At 30.5% G+C, this 21,162-nt stretch overlaps 1 long non-coding RNA gene across 10 annotated transcripts; it reads left to right on the forward strand.

Annotated features, from left to right (window-relative positions):
* Nucleotides 1–6,773: 6,773 nt before the first annotated feature.
* On the forward strand, nucleotides 6,774–19,222 carry LOC129317983 (uncharacterized). Of its 10 annotated transcripts, XR_008595135.1 has the most exons (5): nucleotides 6,778–16,259; nucleotides 16,372–16,490; nucleotides 17,036–17,369; nucleotides 18,175–18,396; nucleotides 18,870–19,222. It is a non-coding gene; the product is annotated as an uncharacterized LOC129317983 (long non-coding RNA). The 10 variants fall into 10 exon arrangements; XR_008595133.1 differs by lacking the exon at nucleotides 18,870–19,222 and having other exon boundaries at nucleotides 6,774–16,259; nucleotides 16,898–17,369; nucleotides 18,175–18,862; XR_008595132.1 differs by lacking the exon at nucleotides 18,870–19,222 and having other exon boundaries at nucleotides 6,777–16,259; nucleotides 16,975–17,369; nucleotides 18,175–18,862.
* Nucleotides 19,223–21,162: the final 1,940 nt, after the last annotated feature.

A 21,162-nucleotide genomic window follows, 5' to 3' on the forward strand; every position in this document is an offset into this window, starting at 1 on the left:
CAATAGAATCACTCATTCTATTCCAAAATCAATGGGGAATTTGACAAGTTTAGAATAGTTAGATCTATCATGTAACAAGCTTGTGGGTGAGATTCCTCAAGAATTGACAAATCTCAACTTTCTTGCTGTTTTGAACCTTTCACAAAATTAGCTTGAGGGGAACATACCAAGAGGTAAACTATTTGATACATTCCAAAGTGATTCATATGAGGGAAATGTAGGATTTTGTGGTGTTCCTTGTCAAAAGCTTGCTATACGGATGGATCTTCATCAACTTTTGAATCTAATGAGAAATTTGGATTTGAATGGAAACCAGTAGCCTTGGGATATGGATGTGGAATGGTATTTGGAATCATGATGGGATATTTTGAAGTCAACCTGTGAAACAAGCAAAAAGGACAAGAATGAGGGCCCATGCAGATTGAAGAATGAAGGAGCTAGAGATCGATTTAGGCTTTGAATGTTGTTATGGTTTCTTTGTCATCCTTGCTTTTTAATTCTTTGTTTGACTTGTTGTATCATGGCAGTTAAGTGTTGTAGCCACAATAATATCAGTGTCTGAATATTTTTCTATGTAATCTAAGCGATTTGTTATCACTACTTTTTTTTGAAGGTGAATGTAATGAAGTTTAGTTTGAGGCCAATCAAAATTGTTTTCCATGTTAATTAGCACATTTGCCACATATAAGCAACTTTGGTTAGCTTGTTGGTTTTTTCATTTGAATTAGCACACCATTGAATTAAAATTACATTCGATCGAATTGATCAAAGGGTTTATATTTCATTCTTTTTATCTTTACCGCTCCCTGAAAAAATTGTGCGGCAAGGGTTTAATAAATCAGTGAGGGAAAAATGATATTTGAAAATGTTTTTAACAATGATTTTATATTTCCAAAAACTTTAGTTGTAATTTTTACTTGTTTATGATTTAGATGTCAAACTTTAACTTGTGCGAATTTGACGTGTTCCACTTTTGCTTTTTCAAAGTATGAGTCATTTAATAAATCAATCCCTACAATTTTAGAAAATATTTAGTTCTTGAAAGACTGGTTGTAATTGAGTCATAAAGTACAAAGATCAAGAAATTGAAGAGAATGAGTTATATCAAATTTAATTTTATGGAGTAAATTATAAAAGACAATCCTCTCATATCATTAATTAAAAAATTAACCTTAATAAAAATTTCATGACGTACGATGTCTTTTTGGGGCCTTTGCATCTGTTATAATTGACGAATAGATGTAAACCATTCAGATTGATTGGAAAAATAAAACCAGTTCAAACCAGATTATTTGCTCATAAAATGATAGAATCCAAGTCCCAAAATTTGCTTTTTACCCCCCACTATAAGTTGTAATGTAGTTGGTAGGGACAAGTGTTCACCATCAAGCATTATTGCAAGCGTACAGGTCGTCACAAGTATAAAATATTCTAGAGTTATCATTTCCACGAGAATTTAGACAAATGAGGATTAAAATTTACTATTAAACTTTAAGATATGTTGAGCAAAACTAAGATTATATATGTTTGTGTGAAAATAATGAAAATTGGATTAAAATTGTTTTAAAACAGTTAAAAGTTGTTGAAACCTTGACTTTTAGCAATGAGGATTTAGGATTATCTCTCCCCTTTGTATTTCATAAAAATTAAATTAATTCCTCTCAAATAGATTTTTAATAAAAATAAGTGTTAGTCTAAGATTCTAATTCACTTGAAAAAGCTTTCTCTAGTCAAAATCAAGTATATTTGAAAACACTAAAATTTCACAATCTCTTGAAAATAATTAGTGAAAATAAATTTTAAGTACCAATCTTAATGTGACTATAAAGGGTTACTAAAATATCTTTAGTGAAAATAAATTCTAATTCACTTTCGTACAAAGACTCATTTATACCCAACAAGTTTCACATCTTTAGGTGTGTGGACTACAGGTCCAAAAACTTTTCATTTTTCAAGAGATTTTAATTTTATCTCCACCCTTTTGACCTTGCTCATGTCCACATCTATGACCACTACCACAACCATGATCGCGACCGCGACTGAGGCCACTAGTAAAACCTTGATCACATGGTTGCACGTGAATACGGTGGTCATGTGTTACTGCATTCACTTCAGGGAATGGAGCAGTGCCAACTAGACGTGACTTATAGTTTTTCATTAATAACTCATTATTTTGTTTAGCAGCTAAGAGACATGATATTAGCTCTGAATGTAAATGTAGATGTCTTCAGGATTTACTTTATAGATGTTTTCAGGATCTACTTTATACTGTGGATATATAAATGAATAAATAAATATTTAAATGTAGATGTCTTCAGGATCTACTTTATATTGTGGATAGCTTCTAGATCAACTTTAGATTTTGTGGATATCTCCAAGATCCACTTTATATTTTTTATATGGATAATTTTAAGATCCATTTTATATGTAGATAACTTCAGGATCCACTTTTCTTAAAAGTTATATATATAGAAACCAAATGAATTATAGAAAAAAGAAATAAGAAATTAAATACAGAATGAATAAGTAAATAAATAAATAAATACTTAAATGCAAATATCTTTAGGATATACATTATATGACGTGGATAATTTTAAGATTCACTTTAAATTTTGTGGATATCTTCATGATCCACTCTATGTTATGTGTGGGTAACTTCCAGATCCACAATTTTTAAAATTTAAAATTGTGCCCGTACTTCTAAATGTGACATATAATGCACAATTTTAATTAAAAGAAGAAAATAACTGAATAAATAAATTCAATAAGCAAATAATAAGTAAATATGTCATAGAGATTGGCTCATTTTCAAGATAGTGTGCCTCCATTTATATTAGAGATGTTCATAGGTATGAGCATAAATCTCTAATGCACTCATAGAATAGATGACAGTAAATTTAAGAAGAAAAAAAAAATACATACCTAGTGATGGTAGAAGAAAAACAATCTCATTGATAATGTGTTGTGAAATAGAGATTGAGAATAGAAGAGAAAAAGACAATACTATATTGAGAGAATAACATAATAGGGAGATTTTTTATTTCAGTGTTTTGAATACAATTGATGTGCCTTCTATTGATAGGCGCAAATATATCAATTAAAGTGAATAAAATATACAAGATAATAATAATTGAAAGATATTATAGTAACCGAAAGATATTGGAGAATCTGAGATAATGGATATTCACATAATATCCTAATATTCATAACAATTTGATAAAAATTAATTTTATAAAAATAAGTTATTCTAACAAAACTTGTATTTGGATATATTTTTCAAAAATCAATTTAATAAATTAAAAGTTATTTGAAACATACAAAATGAAAAGTATTTATAGATGTAAAATTACTAAAAAAGGTATTGATTTTGATTATTTGTAATTTTTTTACAAATGTTTCATATCAGAAATGTTTGAAAAATAAATGTAATAAAATTTTAAATCACGCAAAATTTTTAATTTTTTTTGGAATATTATACTCTTATTTGTTTTGTTTGGATAGATAAAAAAGTTGAAAGGAAAAAGAATTAGATGAGAGAACAGAAAAATAAAGAGATAAAATTATCACTTCTTATGTTTGAAAGGATAGAAGAATAAAGAGAAGAAGGAAAATATATAAATGTTATAATTATAACAACACCCTTAGATTAATATATATGTCATTTCTATCAGAATAAATGAAAGGTGAATTTTATTTTAAAATTAAGTTACTCGGTGAAAAAAATATTTTTCAAGGTTTTTTATTTTGAATCAAATAATATGACAAAAATGTATTGTTTTTCTATTCTTTATTTAAGAGTAAAAAAAAATAATTTTAAAAATATGCGTGCCCGAATCGTAATTTACTTGAAGAAAGAAATAGATAAATGTAGAAAAATAAGAGGTCATCACCAAAGTTTTTTTAGAAAAATCTTGAAAAAATATATAATGAAAAAGAATAGCCTGCAAGTAAGGATTTGAAATTCAGTTGTACGTGAAAAAATATTACGCATTTCACAATACATGTTCATAAGAATAGTTACCCTACATTAATTATGTAAAATTGTATTGACCTTTTAATAATATCTTATTATGCCGTTCATAATCACATGCAAAAATAAAATGAATAAATAAATAAAAATGAATTATTTATTTACATAAGACGACTTGAATTAGGAATAAAGTTTAGGACTTATGTACTTTATGTTAAAAATCAAAGTCCATGTAGTTTATTATCATTTAAGATTTTTCTAATTTACTTTATTTGTATGAAAATAATATTATTTTGATATAACCTTTGTCACCATAATTATTGTTATGTTTATATAAAAAGTCTTGTTCTTAGAAAATGCCTTTGGGCAAAAAATACAAAAATTAAGTAGTGTTAAAACTTACGGTGATTTAGTACCACTCACAATCTATTGACTAACACATTAATGTATACAGTAATTTAGTATCATTCATAGAGAGTCCTAAAAGGAAATTTTAAAGAGAATATTCTAGAAAATAATTTAATTAGAAAATTTTAATACAAGATTTAATACTTGCGATATTGTGGATCCCTAAAATTACTGTATGGATATAAAACTGTGATTTATACAATGTATACTTTCTTGTTCCAATTCACTGGACTTTTTTGTGGTGGCTCGGTGTTTTAAAATATAAAACATTTTTACAGAAAATTGTATTTTCATTATACTTCTTCTAATATAAGCCTATCCTTTTTATTATATTTTTAATTTTTTTAATTTTTTGCAGGTCAAGTTATAATAAATAAAGTCTATTTTTGAAAATCTAAATTTATGTTTTTAAAAAATATGATTGTAAATCAGATCCAATAAAATTTATTAATATGCGTAATTTTACAAAAAAAAAATCCTATAAATTAAGAGTGGAGGAGTATTTTTTTACATATGTTCCATATTTGCTATTCAATTTTTTGTAGGAAAACGTGATTTTATAATATGTGTTTATATTTTAAAATTATGATTTATATTATTTATTTTGAATTTAAAAAACATTATAATTTGTATTTTGCAGTGAATATATAATAATTGTAACATCATTATAATTTTAAAATTGAATATTTAAATTAGAATTGGAATTATTGTTAAACTGGTGATTAATTAATAATATCCATAACAAGTAATTACAATTTTCATTCTTATTAAATAATTAACATTATATTATATTTTAATAACATTTATTAGTAGCGTGAATTTCACAATGACGCTCCTGAATGATAAAACCAAACCCCAACTCTGCTTCTTCCGCAGCCCACCGTTGCCTGATTTAGACAAAATGTCAAAAATCTCAATCTTTGAAATCGCTGCCTGCCTTGATTATTTGTTTAATTGTGGTGTTTAGATTCTTGGTGCGTACCACAATATATATTATATATAATATATATATATATATATATATTCAATGCATTTTTTGTGGTGGTCTAGTGTTTCAAAATATAAAACAATTTTACAGAAAATAATTTCATTAATTATACTTCTTCTCATATAACACTATTCTCTTTATTATATTTTTTTCTCTTCATTTAGTTTTTCACAGATAAAATTATACTAAATAAAGTCTATTTTTAAAAAAATTGAATTTATGCTTTTAAAAAAACATTATAAATCACATTGAATAAAATTTATTAATATATGTAATTTTAAAAAAATTTTACTTTCTTTATTAAAAAATATAAGGTATTTTTAATCGAATCTCACCCTCATAGTTACCTACTTTCTAACTAATCCTATCTTTTCATATTTACCTATATGAAACATTTTACAATAAATATAAAGTCATTTATCAATAAGGGTAGTTTTGAAAAAGGGCAATAATTACATCTCAAAAGACTAAAAATGCCTTACATTTTTAAAATCTAACTTTTTAAAAAATATCTTATATTTTTTAATGGAGAGAGTATAAACTAGTAATGGAGTATTATTTTAGTATAGGTTGTTCCATATTCACTATCAAATTTTTATGAGAAAACGTGATATTAGAATAGTATTTATATTTATATTTTAAAATTATAATTTATATTATTATTTTAAATTTAAAAACATTATAATTTGTATTTTATGTAATGAGTATATAATACTTGTAACATTATAATTTTAAAATTTAAAATTTAAATTTAAATTATTGTTGAATTGAAAATTAATGAATAATATCTGGAAAACGAAATTATAATTTTTTGTGTAAATTTTTTTCATTTATTAAAATTCAAGTATTATAAATATTTGTTATTATTTTAATTTAAGTAATGAAATATAATAATAAATATTAAATGAAAAGAGAAATAAAGTAAATAAAATTTGCATTAAATAAATAAAATTATATATATTATATTATACAATATTATATTCTAATTTATAATTTAGATTTATTAGTCGCGTAAATAGCACGAGCTCTCCTCTCCTGAATTAAAACCGAACCCCATATTCTAATTTATAATTAATAATTAATATTTATTAGCTGCGTAGATCTCACGAGCTCTCCTGAACTAAAACCCAAACCCCTAGTTTGCTTCCCCCTCCACCCAGAAGCCGCCACCGTCTAATCCTTTGCGCCATGACGATGCGGAGTTCAGTTACGCGTTGTCTTCGAGGAAGTCGTCGCAGAACTCTTCCTGCCCACGTTCTTCGCCCCCTTCATCTCTCTCCTCCTCGTTGTTTAATCTGTCCGAATCTTCTTACAACTAACTGTCCTTGTTTTATTAATGATATAGAAGAATGCACGATCTGCATTTGCTGATGTTAGCGTGTGCACTAAATTCTGGTACGCTATTCTTTCTTGTTACTTCTTGTGGGTCTCTACAATTTTGGTAGTCTAGAGATGATTTGATTATCAGACAGCATTGTGTTTTGTGCTCTCCTCTAAACGAAACAGAGGAGAAACGGTCGTAGTTTACTAATAATTCACAATACTTGGTTGATTGATTAGATTCCAATAATGACCCTTCATCTGCATTTACAATAATTAATAAATTGGTATGATAATGGGTTTTATGCACCTTTTACCAATAAGATCAGGGGCATAAATGGGCATCAGTGTCAATGTATATCAAATCATATCTCTGTCAAGTTGCTTGCAGGTTATGATTTGGAGAGTTTATCTCTTGGATTATACATGAATGCACGATTCACAGAGAAAGTGTCATAGTCAGGGGGGAAAAAGACACGACTCAATGGGAAAATTTATATGAAATTGTTTATTTCTTTATGGTGAAATTTTATAGATACGATTGTTTAAAATTATCAAATTATGACTGTTTTGAATCCTTGAATTTGGAATACAAATGTTAAAAAATTATGACCTATGCAAACCTAGGAAAATTGACAGTTTTTTAGACCCTTCAACAGCACAAATGTGGGAAAATTGTGACCTATACCAATATGGTAAAATCGTATTCATTCTGGGTTCTTGAACTTTGAATGGAAAATTGTCTTGTGATTTTCTACGATCTTATTTTTTGTTTTCTAGAGAAATGACTCTTGCATCATGCGATACGTCTTTGAGTGAAAAGTGGAATTAATTACCAGGCTTAAATTTGACTTGTTAAGCTGCCTTATTATTATTATTTTTTACCTTCATGTCCTGATATTTTTTGAAGTATCATATGTGCCAAATATGAGAAAGGACAGGATTCTTTTTTTTTTTGGGGAAAATGTCCTTACCATTTTATTTGAACTTGCATCTGTAATGCACTTCTACAAGGCTCAGTGATGTTTGTATATTTGATGCCTAATTAAAAGGTGCATAAATACAAATATAGTGGCTTACTTTCGCGCTTTAGCTTAGACTTTTTGTGTCTTTGCTGCCTATAGCCCTTGTACATATGTATACATATATCCTACTTTGACAATTTTCTCAAGTATGCCCATTCATAAAGCTTGATGCCCATTGCATCATGTGTTGCTTATTTTGATGACTTCTATTTACGTATGGGAATGCTTTGACTATTTTGGATCTTTTAACTTGAATTACAAATGTGAGAATATTACCGTTTTGCATTGTTTAATTTCGATTACAAATGTTTTGACCATTTTAAATTTTTTAACTTGGATCACAATTGTGGGAATATACAAACCGTTTTGGAATATTTAAATTCGATATCAAATTCGGGAATATTTTGAACATTTTGGATCCTTTAACTTGGATCACAAATGTGATATACAAATGTGGGAAAATTTTGACCGTGTTGGATCCTTTAACTTGGATAACAATTGTGGGGATATTTGGACCATTTTGGATCATATAAATTCAATTTAAAAAATGGGAATGTTTTTACCCTTTTGGATCCTTTAACTTGGATCACAAGTATGATGCACAAACGTGGAAATTTTTTGATTGTTTTGGATCCTTTAACTTGGATCACAATTGTGGGAGTATCTGAACCATTTTGGATTATATAAATTTGATTACAAATTTGGGAATGTTTTGACCCTTTCGGATCCTCTAACTTGGATCACAAGTGTGATACACATATGTGGGAATTTTCTAACCATTTTGGATCCTTTAACTTGGATTACAATTGTGGGAATAACCGGACTGTTTTGGATATACTAAATTTGATTTCAAATGTGGGAATATTTTGACCCTTTTGGATCCTTTAATTTAGATCACAAGTGTAATACACAAATGTGAGAATTTTCTAACTGTTTTGGATCCTTTTACTTTGATCACAAATGTGGGAATCTTTGGACCCTTTTGGATCTATTAAATTTGATTACAAATGTGGGAATGTTTTGATCGTTTTAGCTCTTATATCTTGAATCACATATGTAATATGCAAATGTGGGAATGTTTTGACCATTTTGGATTAGTTAACTTAGATCACAAATGTTGGAATGTTCTAACCATTTTGGATTAGTTAACTTAGACCACAAATGTGGGAATCTTTGTAACATTTTGGATCCTTTAATTGAGATCACAAATGTGGGAATATTCGAACTGTTTTGGATTTTTTAAATTCGATTACAAATGTGGAATGTTCTAATTGTTTTGAAATTTTTAGCTCGACTCATAATTGTGATATGCAAATTGTGAAATGTTTTGATCAATTTGGATCCTTTAACTAGGATCACAAATGTGACAATATTTGCACTATTTTTTATCCTTTAAATTCGATTGCAAATGTGGGAATCTTTTGACCATTTTGAATCCTTTAACTTGGATCACAATTATGGAAATATTCGGACTGTTTTGGATCATTTAAATTCAGGAATGTTTTGAACATTTTAGATCCTTTAACTTGGATAACAAATGTGATATACAAATGTGGCAATGTTTTGACTGTGTTGGATCCTTTAACTTGGATCATAATTGTGGGAATATTCAGAACATTTTGGATCATATAAATTTGATTGCAAATGTGAGAATGTTTTGACCCTTTAACTTGGATCACAAGTGTGATACACAAATGTGGGAATTTTTTGACTGTTTTGGATCCTTTAACTTGGATCACTATTGTGGGAATATCTAGACCCTTTTGGATCATATAAATTCGATTACAAATGTGGGAATGTTTTGACCCTTTTGGATCCTCTAACTTGCATCACAAGTGTGATACACAAATGTGAAAATTTTCTGACTATTTTGGATCCTTTAACTTAGATCACAATTGTGGGAATATCCAGACTGTTTTGGATCTATTAAATTCGATTAAATGTTTTGACCCTTTTGGATCCTCTAACTTGGATCATGAGTGTGATACACAAATGTGGGAATTTTCTGACTGTTTTGGATCCTTTTACTTTGATCACAAATGTGGGAATCTTTAGACCATTTTGGATCTATTAAATTCGATTACAAATGTGAAAATGTTCTGACTATTTTGGCTCCTACATCTTTAATCACATGTATAATATGCAAATGTGGGAATGTTTTGATAGTTTTGGATTATTTAACTTAGATCACAAATGTTGGAATGTTTTGATCATTTTAGATCATTTAACTTAGAGCACAAATGCGGGAATCTTTGAAACTTTTTGGATCCATTAAATTTGATTACAAATGCGGGATTGTTTTGACTGTTTTGAATCCGTTAATTGAGATCACAAATGTGGGAGTATTTGAATCGTTTTGGATTTTTTAAATTCGATTACAAATGTGAAAATATTCTAATTGTTTTGAAATTTTTAACTCGACTCACAAATGTGATATGCAAATTGTGAAATGTTTTGATTGATTTGGATCCTTTAATTAGGATCACAAATGTGAGAATATTTGGATTGTTTTTGATCCTTTACATTCGACTGCAAATGTGGAAATCTTTTGACCATTTTGAATCCTTTAATTTGGATCACAATTGTGGGAATATTCGGATTGTTTTGGATCATTTAAATTTGATATTAGATTCGAGAATGTTTTGAACATTTTGAATTTTTTAACTTGGATCACAAATGTGATAAATAAATGTGGGAATGCTTTGACCGTGTTGGATCCTTTAACCTTGATCTCAAATGCGGGAATGTTGGACCATTTTGGATCATATAAATTCAATTACAAACAAGGGAATGTTTTGACCCTTTTGGATCCTTTAACTTGGATCACAATTGTGAGACTATTTGAACCCTTTCAGATCCTTTAACTTGGATCACAAGTGTGATACACAAAGGTAGGAATTTTCTGACTATTTTGGATCTTTTAACTTTGATCACCAATGTGGGAATCTTTGGACCGTTTTTGATAGATTAAATTTGATTACAAATGCGGGAATGTTCTGACCATTTTGGCTCCTATATCTTTAATCACATATATAATATGCAAATGTTAAAATGTTTTGGCCGTTTTGGATAATTTATTTTAGATCACAAATGTGGGAATTTTTAGATAGTTTTGGATCCATTAAATTCGATTATAAATATGGGATTGTTTTGACCATTTTGGATCCTTTAATTGAGATCACAAATGTGGGAATTTCTAATTGTTTTGAAATTTTTAACTCTACTCACAAATATGATATAAAAAATGTGAAATATTTTGATCAATTTGGATCCTTTAACTAGGATCACAAATGTGAGAATATTTGGATTGTCTTTTATCCTTTAATTTGATTACAGATGTGGAAATCTTCTGACCATTTTGAATCCTTTAACTTGGATCAAAATTGTGGGAATATTTGCACCATTTTGGATCATTTAAATTTGACATCAAATTTGGAAATTTTTTGAACATTTTGGATCCTTTAACTTAGATAAAAAATGTGGGAATGTTTTGACCATATTGGATCCTTTAACTTTGATATCAAAAGTGGGAATGTTCAAATCATTTTGGATAATTTAAATTCAATTATAAATGTGAGAATGTTTTGACCCTTTTGGATCCTTTAACTTGGATTACAAGTGTTATACACAAATGTGGGAATTTTTCTAACTGTTTTGGATCCTTTTACTTTGATCACAAATGTGGGAATCTTTAGACTATTTTGGATCTATTAAATTTGATTACAAATGTGGAAATGTTCTGATCGTTTTAGCTCCTATATCTTGAACACATATGTAATATGCAAATGTGGGAATGCTTTGATCGTTTTTTATTATTTAACTTAGATCACAAATGTTGGAATGTTCTGACCGTTTTGGATTTATTAAATTCGATTACAAATGTGACCGTTTTAGCTCCTATATCTTGAATCACATATGTAATATGCAAATGTGGGACCGTTTTTGATTATTTAACTTAGATTACAAATGTTGGAATGTTCTGACTGTTTTGAATCATTTAACTTAGAGCATAAATGTGGGAATCTTTGGAACTTTTTGAATCCATTAAATTCAATTATAGATGTGGGATTGTTTTGATTGCTTTGGATTCTTTAACTAAGATCATAAATGTGGGAATGTTTGTAATTGAATTCAGTTAAAATTATGGGAATGTTTAGATTGTTTAAATTCAGATCATTTTGGATGTTTTAAATTTGGTTACAAATGTGGGAATGTTCTAATTATGTTTAAAATTTTAACTCGACTCACAAATGTGAGAATATTTGGACTATTTTTGATCCTTTAAATTTGATTGCAAATGTGGAAATCTTGTGATCATTTTAAATCCTTTAACTTGGATCACAATTGTGAGAATATTTGGATTGTTTTGGATCATTTAAATTTGATATCAAATTTGGAAATGTTTTGAACATTTTTGATCCTTTAACATTGATCACAAATGTGATATACAAATGTTGTAGTGTTTTGACCGCATTGGATCCTTTAACTTTGATCTCAAATGTGGGAATGTTTGAACTATTTTGGATAATTTAAATTTAATTACAAATGTGGGAATGTTTTGATCCTTTTGGATCTTTTAACTTAGATCACAAGTGTCATAGACAAATGTGGGAATTTTGTTATCGTTTTTTATCCTTTAACTTGGATCACAATTGTGGGAATATTTAGACTATTTTGGATCATATAAATTTGATTATAAATGTGAAAATGTTTTGACCCTTTTGGATCCTCTAACTTAGATCACGAGTGTGATACACAAATGTGGAAATTTTTTGACCGTTTTGGATCCTTTAACTTTGATCACAAATGTGGGAATCTTTGGACTATTTTGGATCTATTAAATTTGATTACAAATGTGGGAATTTTCTGACCGTTTTGGCTCCTATATCTTGAATCACATATGTAGTATGCAAATGTGAGAATGTTCTGGCTGTTTTGGATTATCTAACTTAGATTACAAATGTGAGAATGTTTTGACCGTTTTGGATTAGTTAACTTAGAGCACAAATGTGGGAATCTTTGAAACGTTTTGGATCCATTAAATTCAATTACAAATGTGGCATTGTTTTGGATCCTTTAATTGAGATCACAAATATGGAAATATTCAAACTGTTTTAGATTTTTTAAATTTGATTACAAATGTGGGAATATTCTAGTCATTTTGAAATTTTTAACTCGACTCACAAATGTGATATGCAAATTGTGAAATGTTTTGATCAATTTAGATCCTTTAACTGGGATCGCAAATGTGACAATATTTGCACTGTTTTTGATCCTTTAAATTTGATTGCAAATATGAAAATCTTTTGACCATTTCGAATCCTTTAACTTGGATCACAATTGTGGGAGTATTCGGACCATTTAATTTGATATCAAATTCGGGAATGTTTTGAACATTTTGAATCCTTTAACTTGGATCACCAATGTGATATACAAATGTGGCAATGTTTTGATTGTGTTAGATCATATAAACTTGATTACAAATGTGAGAATGTTTTGACCCTTTTGGATCCTTTAACTTGGATTATAGGTGTGATACACAAATGTGGGAATTTTCTAATCATTTTGGATCTTTTAACTTGGATCACAATTGTGGGAATATCAGGATCATTTTGGATCATATAAATTTGATTACAACTGTGAGAATGTTTTGATCTTTTTGGATCTTCTAATTTGGATCACAAGTGTGATACACAAATGTGAAAATTTTCTGACCGTTTTGGATCTTTTAATTTTGATCACAAATGTGGGAATCTTTAGACCCTTTTGGATCTATTAAATTCAATTTCAAATGTGGGAATGTTCTGATCGTGTTGGCTCTTATATCTTGAATTGCATATGTAATATGCAAATGTGGAAATGTTTTGACCGTTTTGGAATATCTAACTTAGATCACAAGTGTGTGAATGTTCTGACCGTTTTGGATTAGTTAACTTAGAGCACAAATGTGGGAATCTTTGAAACGTTTTGGATCCATTAAATTTGATTACAAATGTGGCATTGTTTTGGATCCTTTAATTGAGATGACAAATGTGGGAATATTCGAACTATTTTGGATTTTTTAAATTTGATTACAAATGTGGGAATGTTTTAATCATTTTGAAATTTTTAACTTGGCTCACAAATATGATATACAAATTATGAAATGTTTTGATCAATTTGGATCCTTTAACTGGGATCACAAATGTGACAATATTTGCACTTTTTTTGATCCTTTAAATTCAATTGCGAATATGGAAATCTTTTGACCATTTCGAATCCTTTACCTTGGATCACAATTGTGGGAATATTCGGATCATTTTGGATCATTTAAATTCGATATCAAATTCAAGAATGTTTTGAACATTTTGGAACCTTTAACTTGGATTACAAACGGGATATACAAATGTGGGAATGTTTTGATCGTGTTGGATCCTTTAAATTTGATCTTAAATGTGGGAATATTCGGACCGTTTTGGATAATTTAAATTCAATTACAAATAAGGGAATGTTTTGACCCTTTTGGATCTTTTAACTTGGATCACAATTGCGAGACTATTCGAACAATTTTGAATAATTTAAATTTGATTACAAATGTGGGAATGTTCTGATCATTTTGGCTCCTATAATTGGAATCACATATGTGATATGCAATGTGAAAATATTCTGATCATTTTGGATCATTTAACTTAGATCACAAATGTGAGATTGCTTTGATCATTTTGGATAATTTAACTTATGTAACAAATGTGGGAATCTTTGGACTGTTTTGGATTCATTAAATTCGATTACAAATGTGGAATTGTTTTGATCATCTTGGATTCTTTAATTTGGATCACAAATGTGTAAATATTCAGACCATTTTGGATCTTTTAAAGTCAATAACAAAGGTGAGAATGTTTTAACTGTTTTAGGTCCTATAACTTATATTGCAAATGTGGTATACAAATGTGGGAATGTTCTGATTGTTTTAAATCCTTTAACTTAGATCACAAATGTGAAATTTTTTTGACTATTTTGGATCTTTTAAATTCGATTGCAAATGTGAGAATGTTTTGACTATTTGGGATCCTTCAACCTAGATTTTGATTGCTCCTATATTGAGAATGTTCTGACCATTTTGAATTAGTTAACTTAGGACAAAATGAATTTAAGTTGGCTACTTGTCATATCTGTGTTGCTTGTAGCACTTGTACATACACATATTTGGCAAATTTCTCTTGTATGCGCACTTACAAAGCTTGATACCTACTGTATGATGTGTTGTTTATTTTGATAGCTCTTATACAAATGTGAGCATGTTCTGACCGTTTTGGATCCTTTAACTTGGATCACAAATGTGACAATATTCAGATTGTTTTGGATCCTTTAAATTTAGTTACAAATGTTGGAATGTTTTGACTATTTTAGATCATTTAACTTATATGTTGAAGGCTCTTAGAATAGAAATGTTTTTATTGTTTTTGATCCTTTAATATGGATTACAAATGTGAGAATTTTTTGATCGTTTAGGATCCTCAAACTTGGAAAACAAATGGGCAAAATTTTGACCATTTTGGATTCATGATCTTTGAATACGAAATGGGAAGTTATGACCGTTGCTAATGTGGAAAATTGTAATGGTTTTGGGTTCTTAAACTTAGAATAGAAAGCTACTTTGTGATTTGGTACAATTGTATATTTGGCTTTCTAGATAAATGACCCTGCATCATTATACTTATTTTGAATGTTCTTGTGGAAAATGCCCTATTGCTGCTTGTGTTGCTTGACGGCTCATATGCAAATGTGTGAATGTTTTGACTGATTTGGATACTTTAACTTGGATTAAAAGTGTGGGAAAATTGTGACCTATATAAATGTGGAAACTTATGACCCTTTTGGATTTTTAAACCTGGAATTTATGTGGGAAAATTGTGACTTGTTCAAATATGGCTAAATTGACTATTTTGGATCTTAAAACTTGAAATGCATATATGGGAAAGTTTTGATCTATACAAATGTGAAAAATTATCACTATTTTAGATTCTTGAACTTAGAATTGAAAATTGCCTTGTAATTTGTTACCATCATATATTTGGCCTTCTTGACAAATGACCCATGCATTAATTGATACTTGATTTGAAGGTAACAAAATTGCTTGTTTATTTTGTTTATTGAGATCTCTTACCAGTAATTATCTTATTGATGTTTAAACAGCATTTAGGGAATGGCTTATCCTATTCTCGAATGGTTCTTTGGTTCATAGATTAGACTAGAAGTGAGTTTTGTATAATTTTGGTAACATGTTGCTACTTTTGAGTTTTTGATTATATATGATTCTTCCTATGTTCCTATTATGTTTAGCCACAAATATACATCAGTCACTTATTGAGGAATCTTTAATTATAACAATGGTAAGATTTTGCTCACTTTTTTCTTTTGTTGTCTTTTTCCACCAATAAACTTAGATTTTGATCTAAATTGAAGGTGTATGACAATGGTAAGATCGATGCCTTTTTGGAGTGGCTTGCCATTAGCCCTGGCACAATCATCACAATGACTCCATCGTGCACAGTCTTTACTGCGATTGGTTAGTGTGATTTCCTTGCATCTCAGCCCTCTATCTACCTTTTCTTTACATATTTATTTATGGTTATTAGTCTGCTAGCTCCTCAAGGACTTTAGTTATGTTTATGAACTAGGGATTTGGGCTTTTTGAATTTGAGAAGTTGAAAGAAGGTAGAGGATAATGATGAAGAACTGAGAATGATGAAGTGACTCATAGCTTTCTATGAGGAGCATCTTAATGTCGTTTAAGCAGGTATTTTCTTTACATCTAACAAATACTTCAGACATCTATTTCCCATTTGCATCAACTTTACAATTTATTGTTTGAATTAGGTAATAAGATATCATTAAGACATTTACATTATTGTGGAATGAAAGTTGAACATTTTATGATCAAGATATTAATTTCATTTTTAGTTTTCTGTGATTGTAAACTGTTGTATAATAAAAAAAAAGCTATTAGTATCCCTCGTCTTCATGCTTTTGAGAGATTCAACCCCAAGTCATTGCTCTTCATGTTGACCAATGTTTCTTTATCAACTTTATAATCAATCACTATAAATAATGCGTGACTTAGCTGTTGCATCCCTTCTTTTTTAATAGAGATATGGTGGGAAGAGGCATGTTTGGAAGGTGACTCTTACTGCTTATTTCTAATAGGAAATCAACAACTAGCCGCTATGTGTAACATTTGGGAAAATTTAATCTTGATTTATTAACCTAATGAGGGTGATAAGTGAATTAATAAGGTGTGCGGCCAGAGGGGTTCAATTGGTGCAATTATTGTGGCAATTTTAGCCCTAGAAGTGGATACGGATCTATGGTGGGCCACTCGGATGAGGAAAGAGGAAGAAAAAGTGAAGATTTATTTTTGGTGCCACAAGTCACGATGCGTGGTCAGTCTGCCGCGGTGCAGAGGCAGATTTGAATGCAATGGCCTCCTTTGTGGCACGCGCTATGGCAGACGGCAATGTGCTCCGCAACGCACGGCCAAAAATATGATATATCAGATTCATATTAGCGCGAGAAAAACAGAAAGAGGAAGAGAAAAATAAAGGAGCTCGACTTTGGCTCTACTAGGGCTTATTATTGGAGCATATTGGTGATAGATTGAAACTTTCAAATACCCAAGGTAAGTAATCTAAGCCTTATTCTTCCTCTCTCCCTCATTTACGATGATTTATGGTTGGGTTTGAGTTGAAAGGTTGAAATTCGGTTCACAGGGGTATGGGTCTAATTTCATTAGTTAAAATGAGTGTAATGGGAGTGGTTTGTAATAGATAAACCCTACATTGATGGTTTTATTAAGCGTTTGTTGGGTAGAGCCATTAATACCCGAAAATCCACATAAATGTGGTAGTTAAGAGAGGTTTATGTCCATTAATAACGGTTTGAAGTGTTATTAATGATAATGTGTACTAATGAAATCTAATGAATCCATTGGATATGAATGGGTAGAGATTTATGGGATGGATAGAATAGAGAAAAAGTGGAATCAATGTTGATAATTCCCTAAGAGTGGGATTGTGATAATATTCTTGCTTATGATTGTAGCGTGAATCATTTGGCACCATTTGAGCTTGTTGAAGCTTTGGAAGTTGTTATTGTGAGCGGTAAACCTTTGATTTCTCAAAGGTTCAGGCAACTGGAGGAAATTTAATCTTTATAGTTGAATATTAATTGTGTTTGTAAAATGTAATTTATGATTTAAATTTATGATGCATATTGGTAATGTGTTTGACTTGCGAAATGGTTTAAAAAAAAAACCTTGATTATGCCACCTACTTGTGATTTATAAATTTAGTTGTGGCATGTTGATGTGAAAGCAAATAATTGTGTGGTGTAATGTGTTGATGATGTGGAGTATATCAGTGAGTATGTTGGAATATTTGTCATGAATGAATCCTTGAAATATATACAATGTGAAAAATGTGCAGAGCATGATCATTGGTGGGAGTTTTCCTAAGGAGAGGAGTAGATTGATTTAGATCCACGTGGTATTGGCAGTGACCATTGGAATCGAAAATTGGCCTTCGCACTAACCGTTGGAATCGGGAGGTAGCCCTTGTCCCATGGTTGATTCAGGACTGTCCCACTTATTTTACAAGGAACTCGAACCTAGCTAGTCTCCACCGGTTCATGAAGAGGCTAGATTAGAGGTACAACACCCCATAGTTGTTAGCATTGGGGGAAACTAGATTACATAAATGAGTGAGTTAACCCTGGCCTGGTAGCTCCTCATAAGTGGAAGGTTGGGTTAATCCGTGAAGGACGTAGCTGCGTGATAGCTACCGGTTTTGTGTTAGAGGTAACAAGAGGGTATAAGGGTGGCATATGATCATGCATATAAGACTGGCTATATGGTTGTTAGTTTTATGGTCTGACATATGTTAGGGGTGCATGGTTGTTATTATTACAACCCCGTGTTGTGCCTTGTGAAATATTATGATATTGTGTGTTGTGGGCCCGATCACATGGTTGCTAGTTTTGTGAACTATGGCCAAATGTTTATATGTGGTATTTGTGTATTTGCCTAATTAAATCTATTTACAATTGATATACAACTATATAGGTTAGGTAAAACTTGGTTACTAAATGGTTGTACTCACCCCTCAATTCTTAATATTTGTAGGACCTTGCTCATCGAATCCGAGTCAGGAAAAACATACAGAGGCCTAAGATTGTGAAGTAATCCTCTATATGCCTCTTTTTAGTTGTTCCATGTGTATTTGGTAATATAATTGCCAATTAGGATCACATACTAATGTTTTTATAGTACTTGCATTATTTTGTGCAAATGGTGTATTTTGTGCTATGGGTTAGTGAGTTTTAGTTATAAACCCGTGGATAGGGCCAAAATACTTGTGCAAGTAAAAATATATGTATTTTGAAAGATTTAGAATGAAATTGGCGGTTTTGTGCAATGTTTTCCTCCCCCTTGGTATTTTGTGAAAATAGGGGTTGAGTGGTTATTTTGCAATATAAGTGTTTTTGATTGTGTGTGGTGCATTGCACGGGTCTGCATGAGTCCATTGGGTATAGTCGTATGGTTGGTGTAGGCTATTGGTATGTGTGGTTGAGTAGGGACACTCCATTTGTGAAATTTTGTGAAAAAGTGATCAAAATGGGTTTTGGTGTCTAACTTTTTATATAAAATAAGTTTGATTGTGAAACCTGTACTATTAGCTAGAGTTAGGAGAAAGCATTGTGTAGATACTGAAACCACCTCAATCGGGCGTCGGATGGAGATTTGGGATATGTCGGAAGTTTGCTCCTTGTGCGGTCAAATGATAGCATTGATGCGGTCAAATTCGTGCAATGCGCCGTGGTGCATGGCGTCTCACGTCGCGGCGCACGGCACAGAAAAGATAAGCCGCGGCATACATGTTGCGAGCCGCGGTGCACGTGTCGTTTTTTGCACAAATATTAGTTTTGAGTTTTAAAATTCACGAATTTGGGTCCCAATTAATTTTCAAGCTTTCGCATTACTTTCAAACTCTGATTTGAACACTTTAAGAGCATTGTTTAAAAATTGAAATGTTGAATTTGGGATTCTTTCTAAAAAGGATTTGAGAAATTCTCTTTTTATGAAATTTTACAATTTGATAATCCTTTAAGAGTTAATCCCTTGATTGCTATGTTTTGGAGTTAAACGTGGATTATTAAGGGAGATCTTACACCATGTTTTCAAGCATCTGTAAGGCATGAAAATCTTTTGATGTCTATCAGCCAACCCCTTACTAAAATAAGCAAGTGGCTACTTTTCCTGCATCAGACTAGCCCTTACTCTTGATCTACATGCATCTGTCTCTACCATAAATTCTTTATTAAAATCAAGAAGGGTAAGAACAGGTGTTGATGCCAAGACCTTTTTGAGGTTATTGAATGACTCTGATGCAAAATCTGACCACTTGAAGTTATCTTTCTTTAGAAGAGAAGTCAATGGCTTTGTTAAGACTCCATAACCCTTGACAAATTTTCTGTAGTATCCTGCCAAACCTAACAATGCCTTGAGTTATTTCACAGTAGTTAGTTCAAGCCATTTAGCAACAGCTTGAATCTTCTTTGGATTTGTCCTAACTTGTCCAACACTAATTAGATGACCTAAATACTCAACTTCAGCTACCGTAAAAGAGCATTTGCTTTTTTTTTTAATAAAATAATGGTGCTATCTCAAAATAAAGAATACTTCCTTAAGGTGTTGTACGTGATCATCAAGGTTAGAACTATAAATTAATATATCATTAAAAAAAACTAGCACAAACCTCCTCAAATAAGGTGAAATATACTGATCATAACCCCTTGAAAAGTTGTCGGGGCATTAGGTAGGCCAAATGCCATAACTAACCATTCATAATGCTCACTATGTGTTTTAAAAATAGCCTTTGGAACATCTTGAGGAACCATCCTGATTTGATGATATCCAGCCCTTAAGTCTAATTTTGTAAACTATTTCGCAGCACTTAACTCATCAAAGAGGTCTTCTAATAAGGGAATTGGATATTGATTCTTTACAGTGTTCTTGTTTGATTCCTTATAATCTATGTAGATCCTCCAAGTGCCATCTTTCTTTTTGACTAACACAATAGGAGTTGAAAATGGGCTTGGACTTTCTTGAATCACCCTATTAAGCAACAATTCCCCCACTAATCCTTCAATAATATCCCTTTGAGCTGAGGGATATCTGTATGGCTTGAGATTAATGGGATTAGTCCCTTTTTTAAGAACTACAAAGTGATCATGGCCTTCCCGTGATGGTGTCGCCCCTTTAGTGCCTTAAACAAGTTATAAAATTCTTGTAAAGTTCTAGAAATTCCCTTTGGGATCTTTGAACAGATTTGGATAGAAAGGCATTCTATCTTCTCTTGTCCCTTGGCCACTAATTAGAGCAAAAAATCTTGACCATCATGCAATTCCTTGATTTC

The sequence above is a fragment of the Prosopis cineraria genome, unplaced genomic scaffold (assembly GCF_029017545.1).
Source record: "Prosopis cineraria cultivar Desert tree isolate PC_DT_omini unplaced genomic scaffold, ASM2901754v1 PC8, whole genome shotgun sequence".
NCBI lineage: Eukaryota > Viridiplantae > Streptophyta > Magnoliopsida > Fabales > Fabaceae > Prosopis > Prosopis cineraria.